At 41.0% G+C, this 25200-nt stretch overlaps 1 protein-coding gene across 4 annotated transcripts in view; it reads right to left on the bottom strand.

Moving 5' to 3' along the window:
• Positions 1 to 25200, bottom strand: part of tanc2b (tetratricopeptide repeat, ankyrin repeat and coiled-coil containing 2b) — a 157600-nt gene that overhangs the window by 130580 nt on the left and 1820 nt on the right. For 2 of the 4 annotated variants that reach the window (XM_037082105.1, XM_037082100.1), the window contains exons 1-2: positions 22871 to 23369; positions 5308 to 5423 (exon numbers count right to left, since the gene is read on the bottom strand). The gene's annotated coding sequence lies outside the window, so the exon portion shown is untranslated. Of the gene's footprint in view, positions 1 to 5307; positions 5424 to 22870; positions 23370 to 25200 lie in introns of those variants that run through there. The other 2 variants (XM_037082101.1, XM_037082102.1) reach the window with 1 other exon arrangement.

Here is a 25200-nt window from a genome sequence, read left to right as displayed (position 1 = left end):
TAGTCCATTAATCAATTTGTCTACTGACCGAAGATAATTTGAAGTTTGAGTCACTGACTGAGCATAAAAGCTAAATATTATCTAGTTCGTGCTTCTCCATATTGAATGTTTGCTGCTTTTCTTTATTAGACGTGATGAGATTCATATTATAACTAACTGAATATCTTTGTTATATCTTTAACTGTTATTTGTGTTGAGGTTAGAGTTCTGGGAAACTGTAATTGGCATTTTTGACTTTTTCCAAACGATTAATCGAGGAAACAAATGGCAGATTAATCAATAAGGAATAATAGCTGCACCTCTAAACCAATCAGGGACCACCCATGAATTCCCAGTGGCGTCACTCAACAATTTGCTCCCTGTGAAGCACCGTTGTTCACTGGCAACACTTTTTGTTTTGTAATGCATTAGATTTTGGGGGAGGGGAGGCAGCTGTTAGCGGGGCCCAGCTGTCAATGACGGCTGGCAGAGATGAGAGGGGAGGAGTCGATTTTGAACAAACCTGTGCATGCACGGTCCCACAGGAGCATCACTTTAAAGAACTCCCTGAAAAGCCCAGATGATAGCCGGATGTCTCTGTTTACCTCTGCGTCTGCTGCGTATTTGTAATCTCATGCACACATTAATTATGCTAAATACTGTGATGAAGATGAAGAAACCATGGCTGACTGGGCAGAATGAATCTCAACATGGAATGTCCTAATGATTTGCAATTTACTTTTCCCCACTACATACCTCAACAAGTCAATTTAGAAGAGATGCCCACAAGCTGTTGTGGTGTTGTTGCATTAAGTCCAAACACTGTACAACAAATTGCAGAGGAGATATTGAGGTGAGGTGAGGTTAGGCCAGGGATCGAATAGATTATGATTTATAGCCTGCAAACTGCCATACTGGACTTAATCCGGCAGGGTTTTGGAGAGAAGTGGTGGAAAAAAAGAGTCCCAGTTTTGACAGGAAGGAAATTAATTCACAGCACTTTTGCTGTATCTTCTTCTACCCCCACTATTATTATGCATGGAGTGAAACAAGAAAGAAATGTGAAGGAAATTGTGGTACAGCTCAGCCTAGACTACAATGCAGATTTTCTTTTCATGCTGTTCATGCGGTGTGACTTCTCAAAACCATACATTAGCACAGACTGACTTCTGTGCCTTTCATTTCCTGTGTTGGACGCTGGCTAGTACATTCTGGACTTTGCAAGCCATTAGAGAGACCACTGGAAGCTATTATGCTTAATGACATTGCTTTAAGATGAGCAGCTGAGGTCTGTAGTTAGATTGAAAGCTTTTAGTTGCACAAGGCTGGATTTTTCTGAAGAAATTACTTTGGAAAATATTCTCTGCCAAGCAATTAATTCATTAACAACATACATTCATAACTCGACTGACGAGACAAACACAGAACTCTTCTTTTGACAAATGGTATAAAAGCCTCCTGGAGCTCTTTCATGTGCAGCTTCCAATATTTCCCCTTGAGAGAGAGATTTTTCTGCTCAAAGCCAAAGCAGCAGCCTCCAATCTCAAGCCGACGAGTCCAGAGCTGACCGACGTGTCCAGCTTCAAAGCCACCAGCCAGACATGCTTAAATGAGCTGCATGACAATAAGACTCACTTGTAGCTATAAGCAAACAAGCCAGAAGACACTGACGAACAGTGGGTCATCGACTGCTATTGTGCAAGGGCCAGAATTAGCTTGATATTGTTTAATATTTATGCTTTCTTAGAAAATGTATCTCATTTTTATTGTCAGTGTCAACATGGGACATCCATAATTATAACAAGATGTTTAACGAGAAGGGGAGGCGGTCAGCACTCAATACAAAAATCACTTGTGCAGATGTGTTTTTTTGGTTGTACTATGGATTACGGACATTTTGGCTTGTTGGGTTGGGAACTACCTACACCGCTAACTAAGATAACTAGCTAAAGACAGAGACACTTAGCTGGTACTGCATAGATATGCTGCCCCCTGACTTGTTCAGAGCAGGGATATTTAGATAATGCACCCTTAATATTTGAGATGCCAGACACAGCAGTGAATAAAACACACCACTCAGCTCGTTGGTTGTCTTCCAAATCAACATGATAATGCTACAAGTCAGGTTGAGGTTATCCTTGATGCGCATGCTATACATCTCGGATCCCACCTCTCTGGGTTCAGGTTGGAGGAACTCGTCCAGATCACAATCCCTCACTGGCTTTCCGCTAAACTCCCCACGGTGTTAGATGGAATGCATGACTAAGACAGATGTAGCCCTACCGGGAATTGAGGCCAGGTCTCTGTGGGTGAGAGTTTTTTGCCTGTGTGTCACAAGCGTTCCCAGCCAATTCTGTCTGAGTGTTTCATATAAGACAAGACAGAAGTACGTGCACTGCATGTCTCAGTCTTTATCCATCTATCTTTTCAAAAAAATGTAGATCCATATCTGGGGCTTCTGTTTTATGTCTAAGAAAACATTAAAATGAGCATCCTACCTGCGTCGTGTCCCTGGTACATTCCAGCTACTTGAAAAAATAAACTCTTGTTTAATCTCCTTTGAATCTTTGGCAGATTTGTGACTACAAGTCCCAACAGAGCACAAACAGAAACCAGCCTACCTACCACCATACAAGAATGACTAAAAGACTAAAGGAACAAGATCAAGCCAGGGAGGACAGCTCCCCCACAACTCAAACAGAATTTATCGTGCCTGTAAATTGGTTTTCGTCACAACTGGCTGTCAGTGTTGGCGTTTGTGGGTTTCAGCATGTCAGATTTGACACAGCTCCCCTTCAGTAGCTGTGGGCTGCAGCTAACCGCCCACACATCCCACTGGGGAGAGGCCGTCTTCTTCTGATCCCCCTCTACAACTTGACAACGCTGATCACTCTCATCATCGTCCCCTCCAGCACTCAGCCGAGATTTACATCCTGAAGCATCCGATTGGTCAGAGCGTGACTAATACTATCGGAAGAGAGCCTATAAATGCGGTCGACTTACACGAGGCATGTAAAAAATAGTGACTGCAGCTTCTCCACATTGAAAAATACACTGAAAAAACCACCTCCACCACCCAAAGCTTCCAGAGGGGAACACCATCACATTTGATGACACGCACAATTGGAGGAGTAGAATCCAGTTTTTTATGTGCCTGGAGATGCTGTCATGTTTCTGCATCTTTGCACCAGTGATCAACACAAGAGCTGACCTGTCAATCACAGACTGACAGATCAAGGCCGCATGCCAAAAGGGACAAGGCACTTGTGCATGTTTGAACAGATGTCAAAGACGGGACTGTAAATGTGAAGCAAAATTAATCTGTTCACCAGGTTTGAGAGGTTTTAAGCATATAAACCCAATTAACGGCTCAGACAAAGACATTCCTTTCTCACCCTCGAAAATGTGAGTAATGCGGACCTTAGCGCCAGTTTATGGTATGATTATAATTTATGCCACCTCCTAAGCAGTGCTCGCAGACTGTGTCTCTTTTGTGCAGCCCCGGCTTTTTACGCCGGTGGTGTCTCGGAGGGAGAAAAGAGCCAGTGTCGTGCGGTCAGAAGGCATTTCAGTCAGACAAAAAATCTGTGTCAGCACTTTCTGCCAGGGAGCGAGAGGCCGGCGTTCAGAGCCGTTAGCCTCTTTCTCAGAGGAGAGGCAGAGTTTAATTGGACTACTCTTCCACTCCATTTGCCGGCCCGCATCTTACAGGCCACAGCTGCACACATTCGAGCCAGCGACTGTCACTCTGCATACCTCTCTTCAGCCTGCGAGCTGCACACTCCCTCTAACAGCTGACAGAAGTTGTTTGTCTTCAGACACACACTGCAGACTAATGTGTGGATTACAAAGTTACATGGTGGTAATGAGATTACCAACAGACACTGGCAGGTACCTGCGTCAACTTCTTACAAGGGCTGAAACTAAGGATGAATTATTGTCTAACCCTAACCTTATTTATACAATCATTTTCTCCATTTATCAAAAAAAAGTAATCAAATCGATGAATCACTTATCAAAAATATGTTTCATTAGCTATCCGTAGCTCTCCTCCAATCATCTTACAGCCAGTGCAATGCTGTCACCGTCACTTTCGTTCTAATTCTGCCAGAACCAGACGGCCTAACTCTTAAAAAAACTTCTTATTGAATGACTTTGGATCCATTTCAGAGCCAAACAACAATTTCATGGCTGGCCAGTCACAGAGTAATTACATATGGCCCCGGGCCGACACGTCGATCAGTACTCGAGACGCTTCTTAAAGATAAGACTTTTTCTGATGGACAGCTTCTTCTGAACAGATGACAGCAGGTATTGCAAAAAGAAACATAATGAAGATAGAAGCAGATGACATGAATCTATTTCCGTATGATAAGATTTTGCGGGTGAAACAGTTACTCTGCAGTGTCACCTTGATGTATTGTGATTAAGTACATGTAAAAGGTCAATCCTCCAAGGTTGACTGGTTCATGGGTAGTCAGATGCTTTGTTGAAAAGTTTGTTTCAGGAAAAGTCTCTTTAAAGGGGACACCCAACATTAAGACAATGTTGTTTTTTTTTAATGTGTTGTTAAAATACACAAATAAGGCATTATGTAATTAAAAACACACATTTCCAGAAAAGAAATCTGAACACTGGATAAAGCCAGGTTCAAAATACTACTATAAACAACCATAAAAAATAAATAAATCTGTCAATGATTTTAAGAATAAACTGTCAGGCTACGAATGATATGTGAACAAACAACAATGTGTCTCTCATACAGACATCTCTGGTATGATACCAGAGATGTCTTGTCTCTTTTGCTACTAGTGGTATCCCTGCCAAGAGGCGGTCCTGTCCTGTCTGTGTGCTCTTGTCGTGACGTAGAGAGGAGGGAGGGGACTGGTAATTGCTAAATGGACAGGACGTTTGCTAAAACAGTGACGCTTAACAGATAGATATTACATCATAGATATTACCGTGAAACTTCCCCAGCTGATTACTTACACTTAGAAAATTCCCTACTGATTTCCAGTAATGAAAACTGAATGTGCATTTTAGATGTTTTCTTTCCACTAACCTGAAAATAAACACTGTGGAGGCAAATATTTGCTTAAAAGAAACAATCTGCTTCAAAAGGCTTCCAATTCATCGTTTTAGAAAAAATACTATGAAACAGTGAGCATGTACTCGAGACCTTTGTCTACTTGTAAACACAAGGTTAACAATGCATCTATTGTTCTGTGAATCTTGTACACAATGACTTCACTGTTATGTTGCAATAGGTATAAAGGTCCCGACTATATGTGCTAGTTCAAGTGCCATGAAACTTGAGAGATGACTCACCATGAGTAGACAGCAGGCAGGTCTCCAAATCCGGCTTTGAGGGCAGTGAGGCGCTACATTTCGCTAGGCTGAACCACGGTCCAGATCCCTCTCCAGAGGGGACACCCGACAGTTCTCTACAAAGGCAAACCACAGGGAAATAAAAAACTTTAACTCAAGGCTGCCGACTGACTGAGGGAGGCTTGTACTGACACACGGCAGAAGACGCAGCGTGGCAGAAGACGCAGCGTGGCAGGTCTACGCGGTGGACTGACTGCCCGGTCACTGTTCACACTGTTGATGATTTTTTTTTTTTAACAGAGAACACAATCAGCGGCTGCTGATGCAAAAACAACAAAAAAAAACGCAGTTTGCGGTATCGACAAGGGCTGCTTGTCAAAGGACTGACTGGGACAGTAGACAGTTGTCACCCTCTTCAGGGGCGGATCTGACATAAAGTGCTGCTTTCAGAGTTGTGATGCAGAGCCACTGAGTCCTGAAGCACTCCGACCAAATCTGTCATTATGTCATTAGGTGGCCAGTTAAGAATGGGGGAGAGAGGGGACTGAAATTTTTGTGTGGGAGATGTCTGGAGTCATGTGAGAAACATGAAAACAAAGGGAGAGGGAGGGATGTGAAACCCAAATACCATATGTATAGAAGTTTACAAAAAACTGTTCATCAAAAAACCCAAAGATTTTATACATTTAAGCATCTATACGTCACAAAACATAGTAGAGATGCAACAAGTTGTCATCAGTTAAAGGAACACTTCACTCAATTAATAACAATGCGGTCATTATCCAGTCACCTTCATGCCAATGGAACAAGACATTTCTTCAAATTTACAGGAAAACTAAAACCAAAGACCAAAAGACTTAAATCTAAGACCAAAATACTGTAATCCAAGTCTCCAGAAGCCAGAAGACGATATCTAAACTTTTGAAGTGTGTTTGAGCTTGGCCACTTCAGTTCGATAAAAGAGCCACAGAGGGTGTAAATAACGTCTCACAGCTCCTGGAGACCTGGATCACACCGGACGAGCTGTGAGGAGCCATCATAACATTTTGAAAGTTCCAGCCCACTTCAGATGCTGTGAAGCTCCACAAATGTTTTGTGGACTACGAAACTTCACCTGACTCTCCATCAGTATGGATGGAGGAGATGTTGACTGAATTTTAAACTTAAAAAAGCAAAAATGGAACTTTTGCAGGTTCCACACTATTAAATGCGAGGATTTGCTCACTAAACATAGAGTCTTCAGGTTTTGGACTGTTGGTTGGACAAAAGAAGCAGATTGAAGACGTCACTTTGCATTCGGGGAAATTGTGTTGAGCATTTTTGACGGACTGAGAGGTTACTCAATTTATGAGTGTGATTTAGGGAATGAATAAATAGGGCGACAAAATCAAATACAATGATGTATTTGACCAAATGCCAATAATATTGTATGGATGACATGACTGTTGGTAGATAGATAATCATCAGTAATGTGGATATGATGACTTGGTGAGTAAATGTGTTAAGTAAAGTGTTAGAACGACTAAAAGAGTCTGGGCAACACTTGTGCCGTGTCACGACAAAAAAACACAATTTAGTGTTTTTTCACGAAACAAGTTAATAAAGTTATATTGCCCAACCCAAATATCTCATAAATAATTTTATTTTGTTATAAACTGTGCAGTAAAACTAAACAATGCCCCAAAATAATCTTTGTAAAGATTAATTAGTCGGAGCCACACTGGCCCACAGAAACGTATGTTCCAAGTTATCAGGCGATTACATAAACACAATTGGCAGCTAAGTTGCTCTGTGGAGAATTAATTAGCCCACACTTTTGAGGGAGGACTCCGCTCGGGTTTTAAAACGAAGTTATGAGAGAAATACTCCAGTATTTGTTAAACAAACGGTTCCTTAAGTGTCAACACTAAAGATCAGCCCCTGGCAAGATTCAACAAATGTGTTGGAGCGTCACAGAGTCCTTGCAGAAGCCCTCAGTGATCCCCTCCAATGTCAGGCAGCTGATATTCATAAACTACATTTTCAAAGGTAGCAGAATGTCATTTCAGCTCAAAAGACGTCTTCAGACAAAACTGCAACACAATAATCAAGTTTCCTCAAGGGTGTCACATGGACTTAATGCTTTTTTTTCCATTTTCTAATTATGGTTTGCGCGACGCTCTCTGAAGGGAACACTTTATAAGACTTAATCTGAATTTCACACTGAGTTGCCAACACGTTAATTAAGCTGAGGCAACCAATGGAAGTCTAAATAAGTTACAGCAATAATAATGAGAAGCTGTGAGACATTCATATCTCCAGAAGTCTCAGTTTGATTATATTCATATTGATTATATATTGAAATCTTTTTGTTCAGGGCTTTGAAGGCTTGTAGGGGGGATTTAAATTGCCTCTGTTTGGGGTGACATTCGGCTGTTTTAATCTAAAATTAATAACATGTTTGTTTAATAAAATGTCATCTCCTCCAGCAGAAATTATTTTTTGTCTGTTCTCTTTTTGATTTGCTCAAATAAAAACACCTCTAAAAGGATTCTTTAATTTCAGCAAGTAAAATCGACTTTAATGGAGAAGTTAGTTAATGGTGTCAGGGTTAAGGAAATATGGCCGCCGACAGACACAAAACATTTTGGAAGGTCGGCTCTCCTTGTCACTTGAAGCTAGAAGGGTCACAAAGGCCGGGCAGCTGTCGCCCCCCCTCCCAGCAGATGATGATTAGAAGAGAAGCAAGGGCAAAACACCTCCCTGCGCTAGTCGTCTGGTTTAATATGATATGGATTGCCGAAGCAAAAAAAAAGGGCACTCAATTAGAAAAAAACAACACTCGCTTAAATCTGAGTCCCATAGAAATTCCCTTTCAAATCTCAATCATGTGGCAAAATGCATAATTCTCCTCTGTCCACTGTGGCTTCTGTATTATTACTGAAAAGGCCAGAAAATGATCAAAACAAATTATCCAAGTCCCCATTTCACTGATAAATATGGCATTTAAGCCTTCCCCCTCTCATCTCCTTCTCAGAGGCCATGAGTGTTGAAGCTTTCATGTAATACAAATGCCTCTGTGTAAAGTCGAGCAGTTCCTGTTTGGCCAGAAATGTGCTGCTGCTTCACATCATGAAGAAAACCACAGCTGTGTCTCAGGCTCTTTCTGCCACTTTGAGAAATAGGTACTCAGACAAATTGGCCGGCTTAGACCAGGCTGCACACTCAGGACGAGGCGTCTGTGATCTCCCCTGACCGTATTTTGTTTTTGACAAATAAAACACAGGTCACTGAAGACCAATTACTCACAAAAACATGAGGAAGGAAACAGAAGAAAAATCTCCAACTATTGTCATCACCAATTAATTTAGGAAACATCTGCTGAGATATCAAGACAACAAGCAAAGATACGTTTGTGGATTCATAACTTGATGGCTTGATGAATCTTTAATTGTGTATTGAGAGTGAAATCTACTGTTATTCCATGTCTCAGTCCGAGTTGTAGAAATAAAAAGGGTTTCGGCAGGTTTCAACAAGATATTAACACTATAAAGACAGTTATTGATGCAATTTAAGAACCATTTTATGTCCATACTGCATTTTCTTTTCAAAATAAATTCCATAATAGCTATTTGATTTTCAATACTGTGAAGAATATGTCAATAATCAATAATATCTGATATTGGCCCAAGCCTGGTTTCTAATGTGACTGTCTGGCCTTCGCCCCTAAAACCAATGCAACACTGTTTTCCACCAACTTCAGCATCCTTTTAAGCACAGGTGCCCTTTCATCTGAGCTCCGAAATGAGAATCGCTGCCTCTAGTGCTGAGACCTTGGCTCATTAAAACATGTGTGTAGGCAGCCTGGAGAAAGGGGCTGAAAAGCACCAACAAAAACACAAAGGTTTTGAACTGACACTCAGTATAAGCTGCTGAACAACAACCATCTCCAACAACTACTTACACTTTCAGAAACCATCCTCAAATGTGTTTAACATTTATCTCAAGAAACAAAAAACAGAACATCTGAGCGGCAGCCTGGCAGCCGTCTGCGCACTAAGTGGCAGGTACAGGATTGAATAACGTGAGTGGAGCCATGATCCGAGCACATCGAGTTAAACGGGATCGACTTTAAACAATACTAACCTTCTTAACAAACACGTGCTGTCTGCCAAGTCTACACTCAACACTGCACGAGAAGTCTGCAGTAGCTTTGCAGCCACAGTTATTTTGGGCACTAGATTGGTCTTAGTCAATTTTGATCAAGATGAATGAAACGTTTAGGCAAATCAAGTCTGAACGCCGTCCTGGCAGAGGGGCCGCTGCTCGCTAAAAGCGTGGAGAATGGGATATGGTTACAGAGCTGGTTTAAAGCATTGCCCAAGATTAGCCCCTTTCTTAAAATCCATCTCATTACAGCAGTTACATCTAATAAAAGAGTGGGAGATGATGGGATTCAGTCCCTTAATACTGCAGCTAGCATGGTGGGGAAGCCACACGGGAATGTGTTGCTGGCTTTTGCCGGAGGAGGCGTAAAAAACTACGACCAGGAGAACATTATTAAAGAGCGTGGTCCAAGTTAATGATGGCTCCGTTCATTATAATAAGTGTGTGGAGTGTGTATGAATGTGTTTGTGTTATGGTCTGTGCTCACACTGTGTCGTAAGCTCTCATTGCCTCTGTGACTCCATGTTAAAAATGTATGCTTCAGGGCCTCCTATGTCTTGTTGGCTAAATGAAGAGGGAATCTAATATAGTTTCCTTGGAACTGGCATTAACACTCTGTGGGGCTTTCAGCTGGATATCAATTAGAGGCTCATTAGGCATTTAGCGATGGCAGTCCCTCTGGCTTCCTGTCGCCCACTGCGAGGCTGGCTGACCCTGACCTTGAGGAAATGCTGGCATTCTCAGAGTCTTTTAGCTCTGGGAGATCGGCTATCAAGCAACTGTATCAGACATGCTCCCTTTAAATCTTGTATTTCGGAAAACATTGTGTACACGCAGCTGTGGGAGGCAAAAAATGTAGTCTCTGTCCAGGCAAGCAAAGCCATTTTCTGTACAACATGAGAGCAAATAACAAACTTTAATATTGACGTATGTGGTTGCTAAGCAGCAGACCACTCCCCTACCTTAAAAACAAGTTGTTGAGAACAACTCACTGAAACTGACCCCCAGTGCTGCTGCATTCAGACTCTTTTCAATTCTTCTCATTCTCTCAAAGTTGATAAATTAGTGTTAAATCATTTAAGGCACAGTATGTCATTTCTGCTACTAGGGGTCTCTTAATGCACGTGGTTTGATGATGTGGCGAGGCATCATGGTAGTTTTTTGTCCTCATTGTTAAACCTTCCCAATGAAACTCTATGAGATATGACTCATACACAAATGTTCACACACAAGGTAACGTATTAAAGTTTTATCCACGTTGCATTTAGTTGCGTTCACTGACTTCCTTCCTCACTTTCTGACATATCATCTGATGTCATGCTGAAATGAAATGTTACGTTTCCGCTATTAAAATTTCTCCGGGTCTAAACATTTTTGGGAACATTAACGCCTTGTTTCCACATACTCAGTCCATTCATTCCTATGGGAATCTCTGTGATATCCGATGTGCCTGTGAAACTCCTCTCTGCAGAAAGAAGCAAGGAAGCCAGTCTCTCTTTAAAACTCAACGCACACAGAAGCATGTTCAAGCACTGGTTCTACAGAGACAAATGAAAAAAATGTGTCCTTGCCAACTTCCTTAACTTCAACCAAGCCGCAACACTGCACTGGAAAAGGGGCGGAAATATGCCTGTCCACCCGTGAATCATGTTTAAATCACTGCTGATGGGTCAGTAAATATCTGTGACTACTGCAGAGTCATCTGACTTGGGAATGAATGCTGATTTTACCCTTTTCCACTGAAGACAAAACGCACACTTGTAACTTTCAAAAGGGAAACTGTGTGCGAACCTAAAATGATGAAAAGATGTACTCAGCTCTGAGCTTTTTGTCCAGTGTGAAGTGTATAAGCATGAGGAAAAAATTTAGATCTGTTGAAGCTGAGTCAATTAGGAAGGCAGTGCCAAAAGGCTACAGAGGCCAGCTATATCATTTCAGAGTGCATTGCTGAATGTGGGAAACCAGTTACAGACAGAGAATACATTCTACTTCCTGAAGGGTGCCGAGGTTTTTCTTTGATGGACTGACGAATAAAGACACCATCACGCCCAGGATTCAAGACCTAACTCTGTCTGCAAGCGCTGTTGAGAGATGCATTACTGAAATACTGACACCAAATTTCACTAAATAGTGATCCCAGTTGGCATTTTACATTTTTAGTAGCATAAATCACAACATGTTTTTGTATGTGTGATAAATAATAGACCTACAAATCTAACCCCTGCATTGGAATCTATCAGCAGATTCTGTAAAATTCGGCTTTTGCAAACTGACATCAGATTTTTTTACTGTAATACAAGCTGACATGTACAACCAACTGAGAGGCTCCAACAGTTGCTTGAAATGCCAGCCTAGTTAGTCCTCCAAGCAGATTGCAGGGGAATGCATTTAGCTCTGCTTAGTGCTGCATGTTTGCGTGTTTACTCATCTAACCTCATGCAGCTCCTCTTTATTCTTGCCCCTCGGTGTGCAGTTTGGGGCAGAGGTGGTATGGAGTATTTATAGATGGACTCAGAGGGGACTGTATGTTCACAATGGACTCTCATGGCTGAACAAGGACATATTTTGGTGACTTGAGGCTAAGCAGCAGACCACTCCCTCACCTTAAAAACAAGCCACTGTTGTCGAAAACCACTCAGTGAAACTGTCTCCAGTGCTGCTACATATGGAATCTTTTCATATCTTTTCATTTCTCGAATAAAAATGGGAGATTCTCCTCATTTTTAAAAGCATCTCGTGCAGACTATTCTGCATTTATGCACAGAATCTTTGCAAAACTCTGTTAGACAAAGTGCATTATACTTAAGTACCACCAAAGGGTACAGTTCTGTAGTTCCCATAGTAAAGCTAGAGTGGAGACTTTTCATTTGCGAGGGACAAACCAACACAGCTGCGAGCACTGTGGTCAGTAACCTGACATTTGGTTGAACTGAGAGAATGTCTTTTTGATCTGCACGCACTTTCCTTTTTGAAATTTACAAGTGTGCGTGGCCTGGGTTGGCCCAAGTAAAACACAATAGTTTGACTCAAGGGAGTCTTAAAAATAGCCTGCATACTATGCCACGTAGCATGACAGGGCTCCAGAGTGACAGTCCACAGAGCAGGACCCACTTCACTTAGCCACTTAGCTTTGATTCATTTCAGGAAGATGTGTTGCTTGTGGGCACTGTATTCAGCATGTTCAGTAAAGCATGGTCCGTGTGTACTATTGCTTCTTTTATCAACGTAATATCTGTAACTTCATGCCTTAGAAGTACAATCTTGTAAATGTGCTTTTGTGGGCTTAGTACAAATAAACAAGAAAACCAACAGTGCCTAATTTTCATCTTCTTAATTTAAAATCTGCAATTTGCAAACCCTGCATACAGTTGTATTTCATTTTCTATTCATAAATGAAATCAGGGACACAGACATAAAAAGAAAAACTGCAACTGATGGTTATTTTCATTACAAATAATATGTTTTAATGTATTGTTATTTACTGATATTGCTATAAAATGTCAAAGAATATGGCCAAATGGCTTTGGCATGGATATTAAGACCAACAACTAGTGCTGCAACAAACGAATATTTTCACAATTTATCAATAAATCATTTAGTACTATTACATACTAATCACAATTTCCCAGAGCCTAAAGTGACATCTTCAAACTGATTTTGTTGTCAACCCAAAGACTCTACATCTACTATCATATATGTCAACAGTGTAACTGTCAAGAATTTGAAACTAGAAAATATTTGACATTTTTGCCTGAAATGACTGAAACAATTAATCGGTCATCGAACCACTTGGCAACTAATATTCTTCTGCTTGACTAATTATTTTATATTACTAAAATGATAGTCAAATACATGATAGATATTATTTTGTACATTAATGTAGCCTCAAGCAACTATTTGCCATGGAAAGCTGAGCAGCTGAGTGTGTGTGTGTGTGTGTGTGTGTGTGTGTGTGTGTGTGTGTGTGTGTGTGTGTGTGTGTGTGTGTGTGTGTGTGTAGTAATTCGAGCTCCTCTGTTCTTTGTTTTGGTAGCCGGGCTGGACACACGTGCGTGTTTGTGCGTGTGAGTCTCTGTCCTCTCCGTGTCTGTTTTCAACGTGGCGGCTTGGTAAGAACTGTTATCATATTACAGCTGAACAATACAATAAAATGAGTTTCTGAAAACATCTGAGGTGGAAAAATAGGCTGAACTGAATCTTGAGTCATGTTTGATCAGCACTGCCTAGTTGGACAGTTTGATCTGAGTTTGACGTAAAACATGAAATGGCAGCCATCTGGTGACAAACTTTCTCATTTGACAGCCAAACGTTACACAGAAATATGTTTGTGAAAACTTTTGAGGCGATACACTGGCTGTGCAGTAACAGAACATTGATACAGCACCACCTAATCTAACAGTTTGATCTGAGTTTTTTGGGGCACTGTGTCTGGAAGCTGCTTTCTTTGGTTTTCCATCTATACAGAGTGAATGATGTGCACATATGTTTTAGTCTGAGATGCTGTTTTTCCATCAGTGTCAATCAGTTACTCACCACCAAATAGGCAATAATGGAAAAATTAAACAAACACAGTTACTTGAATAGAAACTCCATGGACTTAAAAATCCTAAAAATGTTTTAAAAGGCATTGCATCATTCGAGGATAATATTTACACAGAGATGCTGAGCTGAGCAGATGTAATAAAAACCCTCAGACTCGTTGGTGATGATGGTGTTAATGATAAAGGTAAGAGTTTGATATCACAACACATAATGAAAAGAACATGACAAAACACCCTACAGCTCAATGATAAGTAACCAATGTCATCAATTCACAGAATGTGTGAACAAAACTGTGGCGGTACACGACTGGATTCATCTTGCCACACTCTAAACTGGCCTCTCATTGGCTATCAGCTCACTCCACAGACAGACATGAGGACATATCAAACATTTGAGATTTGGGTTAGGGTTAGTTTGTTATGGTTAATGTTCATTCTTAATTGGAGGGTTAAGGTTAAATCTTTATCCTCCTAAGCTGGGAAAATGGAATTGTTTTCCTTAAATACTTCAACATTTTGATTCACAGCCGCGTCTTTTATTGCCATTTCTTCACATAAAGGGCATCATTGAAAACAGTGCTGGCCCAGACCTCAAAACAATGCTACTCTTCATAAAAATCCTTTTCTCCTACACTCCTACACTCCTCGTCACACCCTGTTTTAGCACACAAAGCCAATGGAAGCAGCTGTATTAACAACAACGTCTCCACTATGTTCTACAGACACAGAAATGCCTCGACAAATTATAATGAATTTAACCCATTAATGGCTCTCCACATCACAGAGCGGACGCCCGTCTCCCACTGCTAGCTGAGCACCACACACACAGGAACAGTGGTGCTATTTAGATATGACAGAGCACCAGTGTTTCAACGACAACTTCATGCCGGCCCACAGATAACGTTACAAATGCCGCCGCGGCAGCAGTGTCAATGTATGAGCATTAAGGAGGTGACATGGTGGTAACCCTATTTGTCTTGTGCTCAACCCATTATAGCTCGCAGTTAAAATGCAGGGCTTTCATGACGAATTGCAAAGCCCCTGGTAATCTGCTAATAGTGACAGCAGATGTTTTGAGGAGAGCAGGGAGAACGAGTGTGACACTTAGATGATGATGTCTCCTGTGTGTAACAGAGCAGCAACTAACAATTATTTCAGCCCACTCGTTAGGACAAAATGTTTGCAGCCAACATCCTGCAAACAGATGTGTTTACATCTATATGTGTCAAACATACCGTACAAATATCGCGGTCACATTACATGTTTGTGACCTGACTTTCATATCAGGGGATGCTGGTGGAGCAAGAAGGCTGGCAAGCGAGTGATTGGAGTTCAAGGCTGTGTTTTGACATTTATAAGTGTGACACAACTAAGTATTTTATAGAGACCTTTGGACAATCAGCTGTATTTTGCACATGTGTTTGTGGTAACCAGACTAGGTATTTTAAGCCAATACATGATCTTTTCCTCACCATGACTGTTTTTTTTCCTAAACCTAACAAGACCATAAGCACAGCAGTGTCACAAAATACTATTTTAAAACTGAACCTTAAGAAACGTAAACTTGCAACATAAAGAAATGTTCAGTTCTGACGCACCCATGGCAGAAATGTACATTGCTAACATTCCAACAGTACAAAACCCAAAGATTATTTATTTACTGTCATAATTAACAGAAAAGCAGCAATTCTATCGAAAATACAAAGTACACAAAGTAATTAGATTGATGGATCGATTAATCAACTTGTCATTGCAGCTGTGTGTGCACTGAAGGAGACGGGCCAAGAAAGTACCTGGTGGGCGTAAAACCAGCCGCTATCAGCATAAAATCAAACTGGGGCAACGGAGGTCACTGGTTGCTCCTGACACCACTGCACAGTGAAGGTTGCTGGTATCATAGCTGTTGTTCCAGCTTTCAGGCCTGATAAATACTCTGCCATTCATCTGCCTTCAGCAGCTGGGGTTGGCTCAAGCAGCTGCCTAATAGGCTAACAGGGATCTCTGGTTCCCCGGGGGAAACTTTGAGTGGCAGACTGATTGGATAGAGCTGCATAGCCGATCTTTGTTATCTAACAGTCTGGCAATCTTGGCAGAATCAGGTAATGTCATGTAATTTAGGAGGTAGCACACATAAAAGAATGCATGTAACGCTTCCACTTGTCCTGAGAGAGGTGATTAACTTGATTTCATTAAAGCTGCAATGCAGCAATAAGCTCAGAGACTCCAGTCACAGCAGTAACTGCCAGTATGAAATATATCAGTGTAAACTACAGGGGAATGGGTGGAAATGATTTCCCAGACATCCCACAGCAAGAGCAGACCATCTCACACCATGTTCACACAAATACATCAGTTCTAACATGCTGTTACATGTCAGCATTTCTCAGGCATTATTAGCTTTTTAAAGATACTTTCCTAAATCCACAATAACACGCTGCAAATAAGAGAACACCACTTCAGATTGCTCCTGCAGAACTCAAGCCAGCAGCTGTATTCCATTCCTACCAAGTGGCTTTCTGTTTAGTACGTGTTGCTTATCGTTCAATTCTGATCATGATAATTAGTGGTAGAGATGTTCCCTTCCACTACTCCTTCACAGTAGAATTTGACATTTAACATCTGAGTTAATTTACCTATAGAGGAGGCGGGCCTATGTAAAAGAAGTCCTGATGTGTTCATAAATTACGTGGTATCACATCTCTGAATTTTAGGTTGCATCTGAAATATTTCCCTGGTAACTATCAGAATATCAGGAAATTTTGCCTGTAGTATCAAAAATTACATTTAATATCCATATTTTTCAAGGTACTGTATCAAAGTTAGAAACTAAAACACTTCTTCAGACATGTGCAAGTAGGTTATGGTGGTGTGGAAAAGGAAATCTGGACTTTGAACATTAAAATGAAATGTTTTTTCTGTTCGATTTTAGATTTAGAATTGAAATCATGACACCTGAAAGAAGCCTCGGGTGAAAGTGAGAAGCACTAAAGAAAACAGCAGTGGAGGGTATGAATGGGGCCACCAGCTCTTATTATCATCAGATCTTATTACACACTTTCTCATATGGGACGTACAGTAGTGTCGCAATAATACCACACTACTATAATGATGTGTAAACAACAACTCATGGGAACTGAACACATGCTACTGCTAGATATAATGCTGTTAAAAAGCAGGCAGACATGAGTCCTCAGTTATAATATATTGATGCAGTGCTCCAATTTATTGTTATGAAACTGTAACTAGGTCTACATATCATAATAGCCTCCCTTGTATGAAGCAGACGAGAACACCAAAGCACTTTGATCCTGCGCTGCATTTTCGGTCGAGCTGCTGGATCCTTTTTTAAGGTGTACGTCCAACTCCTTTGAAGAGAAACATGCAACAACATGTACAGGAAATACAAAACAGACTCACCAGCAGCTTTCTGCAATTCTATTCTGGTGTTGGTTTGAAATCCTTTCCCATACAAACAGCACATATTCAAAATACTGTCACATTGTTGTCGTGGTTTTGTTAAAAGCGCTTGCAGTAACAAAGCCACAGAACGTTATATAAAGTGGTATTTGTGAGGAATAATATACCCCAGAACAACCTCTACTGTCTGAGACTCCTGACTCCTAACACACACATCAAAATCTTCCATCTAGTCAAAGGCAGTGCGGTACAAGTAGGTGAGAAACACAGTGGAAATGTACCAATCAGAACTTAATAAATGTCACTGACTCCCAGCAGCACAGGAGACAAAAGATGTAGCAACAGCTAACCACAGCCCGAGATGAAACGGCCCGGCGTACCTCCAGTTCCAGTCACTAACAAGAAAGAATGAGGCGCGAAAGACGGCGTCTTTTTCGCATCATTATTACATAATCAAAGGGCCACAACGAAATGAGGGACATGCCGGGGGAGAATCCATCCCTCATTAAAGGAGTTCAGTGCACCGGCGTCTCTTCCAAATGAGGCAATTTTGAAGTGTTTTACAGGCTATCAGGAATATCTTTATCCACACATTTCTCCACATGTCAAAGCTGCTGCTGCTGCTTCTCTGAGATTTTTTTTTCTACCGAAAATATTCGACTTGCACTTCTTAAATGACTGGCTTGCCCCTTCTCATAGCTTTGAATTGAGTTACTGACCAAGAGAGACATAAATTATGAGCAAAATATCAATTTCAATTCCATTTACACTGCATTTTCTTCCCCAAACTGATGATTCCACACATACATACAAAACTCAACAGCCAAGCATTTTTTTCCGATAGGCCTTCCTGTTTTTCCCTGACTGCTTTTTGCTGATTAAAATGGCATAAAGAGCACCGTTTCCCTCAGCGCTCAGTGGAATGAATAAAAACATCCCCAAGGACGACACCTTTATTTCTCTTCCCCGTTCAGGAAATAATCTCACATTTTCAGAGCTGATACGATTCACCCGGTGATGTCTGGCTCGGTCACGGATGCACACCAAAAGAGCCGCTTTACCTCATTAAAACAACAGACTGTTTCATATCTGAAGCAGCAGTCAAACACTCTTTTCGCTGTTAGAAGTCTCTTAATTAACTCTGACCACTTTAAAGAACACAGAGTGGAGTGTCAGATACAGTTTTTACTGGTATCATTTTATTATTTTTACCCGTAAGTTGGAGGCTATAAAACTGTCTGTAAACAGCTGCTGGTGGTACTTCAAAGGAAAAGATAACGAGATTAAATTTTAACAATATAATGCAATATCTATCTTTAAAGTTTCATATATTTGACACTATTTCATTGTTATAATGTGCCTTTCTGATGTCTTGTCCTCTCCTGATTTAATCAGTGATCTTCTACATTTCAAGGAAATTACCCACAGAATGAAAATGTGCTCGGCCTGTGCTTTCCAAAACTGAAGAGATAACTGTTGAAAAACAGAACAGATTTTCTGATATGGCAAACGCTCTGGTTAAGATGTGGTTTGAGTTCAGACACAAAAAGGGCAGAGCTGTGACAATCAGTCGATCAGTAAATTAACTACTGACTATTTTGATCATTTCAGTCATTTTTCAAGCACAAATGTCAAAGATTTGCTGGTTCCAGCTTCCTGAATGTGAGGATTTGCTGCTGTTCTTTGTCATTATTTGGACGTAAGAGGCAACTTTAAGATGTCATTTTGGCTCGGGGAAATAGTGATTCTTTTTTTTCGCTTGTTTGTTTTATAGACGATTACCTGTGAAAACAATCGGCAGATAAATTAACAATGAAAATAAATGTAGTTGCAGCCCTAGCTTAGGGAGAAATATCATGCACTGGGTTTAAATAACTACTTAGTTAAAGTTATTACAAGGAAATGAACATTTTTGCTGATTTTGGTGGCACATTTGGAGAAACGATGACGATGGTAAAACAAAGCAAAATTCGTTTTAGTGTCGTATCACCTGACCTGGTGACAGGGATTAAGAATTACCATAACAGTCATATAGAAATGGACACTCTCCTCGTTGATGGTTTATTCGCTTTTTTAGGTCATATAGAGGCATTAGTATTAAACAATCAGTCAGATCAGAGAAACATCTTGGATTGGGTTACAATTTCTACGATGTCATCATGCTACAGTAATAAACATGGTTCTGCTTTAAAAAAAAAAAAACAACAATACTGACTGTCGTTTGTTTTATGGCACTGTCTGCAAAAAACCCTGATGCCGTCACTTCTCTTGGGATGACAGACTCAACTATGCCATCAACTGAGGCTCGGTATATTTTAGCCATGTGAGTTAATTGTCGCCGTCATTGCTGCAGTGAGATATCTAAATATTTCTACCCAGTGGAATATGAAAATCACACCAATCCACATAATGGAATGAATGTGCCCAAAATCACAAGTCATTATTATTAATTGGTGGATATTTCTATTGAGGATTGTTCACTAAGACCCAAACTGAGATTTCATGTATTTCTGATAAATCTTCTCAATTAGGACTCCGTAATTAACCACATAATAACCCTGATAACGATTTTCTGCGGAACCGTAAATTAAATTTCATCTGTGGAAATGCTGTCATGGAGAGTTTCCAGTGTCTATTTAAAGTTTCAGTTTTTATTCAAAGGTTTAAAGCATGAACATTTCTCAAGTAGAGTGTGAAACTGAAGGCTGGTTTCTGTCAACCTAAGTTTAAGAGAGAGCCGTCACCCATTTGTGAAAGCAGAATCTTTTAGTTTTGACCTTTGGCCTGTCAGTGAGCGTGACAGGAGGGACTGTGTTGGCTCGGACTGTGGAAAAAACACAAGGCCTTGTCTCTCCCCCCCACTGAGCAGGGAGCGATAAGAACTGAGAGACAAAAAGTTTTGGAGCTGGTCGACTACAAAAGGAAAACATCATGATCTCATAATGGAAAACCTCCACACTGTGTGAACTCAGATGTGTGTCAGGAGCAGGGTAGCAAGAGAGAAGCAAAACTAGCGCATGTCACTGATGTGATGAAGGAACGCTTTGAGGATGACTGTCTTTTATCTGCGCCGAGCCGAGCTGACAACCGAGAAGTTGAATACAAAAAATAAAAAAACTACAGCTAGACAGCAGTCATCTCGAGCCTCATACAAAAACCATGAGTGCTGGAGCCACAATCTTAGCAGTCTGCAGACCTATTTTTCTGATAAATGCTTCACCACAGCACTTCTCTGGATGCTATGAAGGCAGATCTTTGTGAACGTAAGAGCGTGTGTAAGCTATGCCCTAAAAATGACATTTTTTTCCGTGACAGTTTTGCCATTTTTACAAATATGCACCCCGTTTAATCCAAACCCCATAACTGAGAAACATAAAACATCTAAAACAACTGCCAAAAGGTTTTTACATCTCCTAACATTCCCCATTCGAAAGCACACTTATTTTCCACCATATAAAGTACTGAATGGTGATCACAGGGAAATAAGCGTTTTCCCCTTCCAAACAACAGGCATTACACAGATTAACAGCCTTTGTTGAAACATACTATTACCACATAAGTCGCTGTCGAGAAGGACCAGATGTCAGATAATAGGCTGTGTAGAGTGAGGTAGGTGCTGGCCTGAAGCCATTGAACAAGTAAGAACAGCTTCCAACATATAAACCTGTTGGCTTTATGGACAGCATGTTGTCTGGGTGGGCAACCCCCCTTTACCTCCATACTGTGTGTGTTGAATATAGGTTACACACAGAGGATACAGTCATATAAAGCATTTTTAACCTATTAGTAACAACAAGTAAGTACAAATCAATAATAATCTTAACATCCATTCATTGAGCCAGGCCTCTGTTTTCATTTTATGTAGCCCACATGGTCTTTAAAGCAACATAATGTGACTATTTTAATTATCATTCTGATGGTACAGTGTCTTGTAATAGGCTGAATGGTGTCTCTGTCACAGTCACTCCGCCTTCCTATCAATTATTTCTGCACCATGTAACTTCAGTGAGCGGGTGGGATCAAAGCGTTGCACACATGTTTACTTCAAGACATAACACTGTTTTGACATAATGAGTTTTGCTCGAAGTTAACACCTACATTACATCTCAAGTCATTAATTTCTATAATGTTGCTTTAAAGGGGCAATATGTAGAAATTCAAAATCAGAATTTTAATATTTACAATATCAATGAAGTAATTATACAAACTCAGTAACATGTATTCTTAATAAGTTGTTCTCAGAGGAAAATAAGATCCCCAGAACACTAACTATGCTTTTAAAAGGGAACTTCTGTGTTGTGCTGTTAGTCAGTCATAGGTTTAAATTTGCGTTAGCAAATGTTGGAAGTTGGTTGTTAATTTATGTTAGCCTTAGCAAAGGCTGGCAGTTGGTTGTTAGTTTCATGAAAGCAATTGTTTGTTTAGTTTTTTTTTTATCTATTATAATTATATCACATTATATTATAATATAATACAAATATTCGATTTTGCAGTAACAGACAAGTTACCAACTAACTAACCGACTAACACCAACCCCTGGATGTTAGCAAGTCTCTGTTAGCTGAGGAAGTCAGTCGCTAGTTTACATTAGCGTTAGCAAATGCCAGCAGTTGGTCCTTAGAAACTGTTGTGCTCTGTTAGCAGAGGACGTTGGCTGTTAGTTCATGTCAGCAATTGTTTGGGTTTTTTTTTTTCCTTTCTGTTTTTTAAATTAAATATTCTACTTTGCAGTAACAAACAAGTTACCAGCTAACTAGCTGGCTAACACCAACTGGTGGATGCTAGCAACTGTAGCTGTTCGTGGCCGTTAGTTTACGTTAGCCGGCCGTTAGTTTACGTTAGCGTTAGCAAAGGCTGGGAATCAAGCAACAAATGATACACAGGCTTGTAAAAACGAACGAAAGAGATGAGAAAGGTCCCGTTTATATTTTTTTTCACTCACACATGGGGAATAAAAACAGGATTAACACAGGTGAACCGCTTAATTGTGACATAAAGCCCATTTGAAAAGTGCTTGCGACAGAATTGCTCATCATCACGTCCCCAGCATCCTGACACCTTTGTGTTTTAACGACTATCACCAACAATAAACCATAAAATGTTGTAGACAAACACATAAAAAATGTGCCACGCAGCTGTAACATGAAAGTCATAAAATAAAAAATAAAAAAATGCATTACACACGTTGCAGTGCGCTTGTTATTGTGTACAAAAGGAGCAGCAAAGTCTATCTCATTAAACACTACTGGGGGTGTTTATTGGCTTAGCTGGCAGGCTGGGCTTTGCCTTCGAGCAGCAGCAGCAGCAGCAGCAGGAACATGTTATAGGTTATAGATTGGCTGCTGCAAGAAGAGAATGACACCTCAAGCACACGTATGTCATTAAATGTAAATCACATAAACTTTAAGACGCAAGTGACAATAGCGCAGACAGTGCAGTAAATAATAAGCATATGTTACCTTTTCGAGACTTGAACCTTTGTGTTTTTCCAGCCAGCCTTGGCATCACCTCCGCGCCTCCTCTGCTGCTCCCGCTCCGGAGCTCCGTCTCTGCTGCAGCGCTCCGTGCCGCCGCCGCTGCTCCTCAATCCCGATAAGACGATCTCCTCCGCTGCTGCACGTTTCCAGTCGAGCTTGAGCCGCTGACATTAACTGCACTGAGCACAGCGTCTCCGGTCAGTCCCAAAAAAAAAACTGCAGGAGAAGACGGTCACAGTAGCGACACCCATTGGGTGTACGCGGCGTGAGCTCGGGTCTGCAGCAGGTAGCAGTGCCGGGACTTGACGTCCGGCTTCCCGGTCCCTCAATGTGCAGAGCGTCGGGGGGTCTACACACTCGCTGGAGGAGCCGTGAGTGTGCTGCAGTCAGAGCCTGTCGGTGCCCAGTGCCACGCAGCGCCGCAACATGGAGCGCTGACCTGCCCCTCACTGCGTCAAGTCCGCTGCACCCACCAAGCGTGACACTTCCGGCGCGAACTTTCAAAATAAAACCCCAAGCGGCTGCGATATTTACGTTTACATTCAGGAGCTAAACCCGAAGATCACCTCTTAAACACTCATTAGGAGAATTACAACACACGTTTCAGGATTCAGTGTGTTTTTTGTGATTATCTCTACTGTATTTCCGGTGTTAATCGGTTTATCTCTGCGCGGCTTGACGCAGCTGAAATCCCCGGAGCACATGAGCAAACATACAGTGGGGGGTCGGCAGGCAGGCTTTAATGAATTATTTATGATGAAAGAAGGCACTAATACTTAAATCATTCATAATTATTCAGAGGGAACAAGGTCGATGCCAATCAAACTTCCATCCCTCTCCCCTGCACCATCATGGCGTCTGACATTTGCACTGATAGATGGAGAAGGAGGTTGTTTGGTGTCAGACATTATCCTGACCTCCTCCTCCACCAGTCAATAAAATTACAGGCCCATCAGCCAGAATTACAATCATGGCTGCCTTTGTTGTAATATTACCTACACAAAGCTCTTGGTTGTGACTTCAACTGAAACTCTGCAAGGCATTAATGTAATCTATCATAATTAATACACAGGAAAAAGTTTAAATGTCTTGAGGAAACTTTCCATTGATTATATTTGTTGTTGTTGTTGTTGTTAAGACCTGTTGTAATAGTTTAAATGCCTCTATCATTAACTGCCACATTAGTGCTGATTCATAGGCCGGTGGATTATTAAGTGAATGATAATGTGCTTATCTGGCATCAGCTGTAAGCTACTTATTCTCTCATGGCGTGATTAATTCACAGCAAGTAATCAAGATATGAGCTTAAGCGGTAGAGCTGGGGAGGCGCGATATTCCAATATTTCCCAACTCATTGTGATTGATTAGTGATGCTGATAAACACCAAACTCCACAGTTGCATCAACAAGTCTCTCCTTGTGTTATTGTGCATTCTCCAGGCAAAACAACCAAAACAAAATGAAAGCTACAGTCAACAGTTTGTGTTGCTGTGCATAATGAAAGCATCCTCTTATCGACCTGTCATACCTGTGGGCCAATGCCGATATTTCATTTTAAAGCATTTATTGACTGATGCTAATGACGTGCAGAGAATGGTGTGCATCCCTCATTGCAGTTGCCTCCATAATGTGAATTTTAATGTTTGTTTTGGGGGGATTTTTTTTTTGTTTTTTGTCTATACAGCATAGCAGTGGCATACTCAGGATGTTTGAGCGCCAAACATGTAGTGGGGCACCAGTGAACAGAAAGAGCACTGGAAGGGCAACCTCGAGGTCACTTTATCATGTTTTATCTACCCCAGGAGCAGTCAAGAGGGCAATTTCACCAGCAGTCCAGCAGTGTAGTATAGCCTCTTCCTTTTCAGTTAGCATTGAGTACAAATGTACTTCACAAGCACCTCTGATTTCTAGATCCTATACTCAGGAGACTAGAGACACGATAGTTTTTGCAACCGTTTAGGGTTCATATTCATGTTTTTTTCACTTCCCCAGTTGTACAAGTGGGTCACACATCTACTTGCAGAGGCAATTCTTTTTACTTCCCCTTATACAAATTGTTTTATTTATTAGTGTTGCAAACATTGTCATTTTTTGTGTGTGTATGTGTGTATTTGGATTCTCTTTGTTTCTCTCATAAACCAACTCCTCCCATGCAGCCAATCAGTGGCACCTAGAAAACAAATAGCCCTTCAGCACCTCCTCAGCCTGCAGACTGTCTCTCTCTCTTTCTCTCTCTCTCTCTTTCTCTCTCTCTCTCTCTCTCTCTCCACACCATTTTGTCTTTTCATTGTTTTCTTTAATTAACTGGATAAA

The sequence above is a fragment of the Acanthopagrus latus genome, chromosome 20, assembly GCF_904848185.1.
Source record: "Acanthopagrus latus isolate v.2019 chromosome 20, fAcaLat1.1, whole genome shotgun sequence".
Taxonomy (NCBI): Eukaryota; Metazoa; Chordata; class Actinopteri; order Spariformes; family Sparidae; genus Acanthopagrus; species Acanthopagrus latus.
The sequence above is the reverse complement of the archived record's forward strand: the minus strand, read 5'-3'. Positions and strand labels throughout refer to the sequence as shown.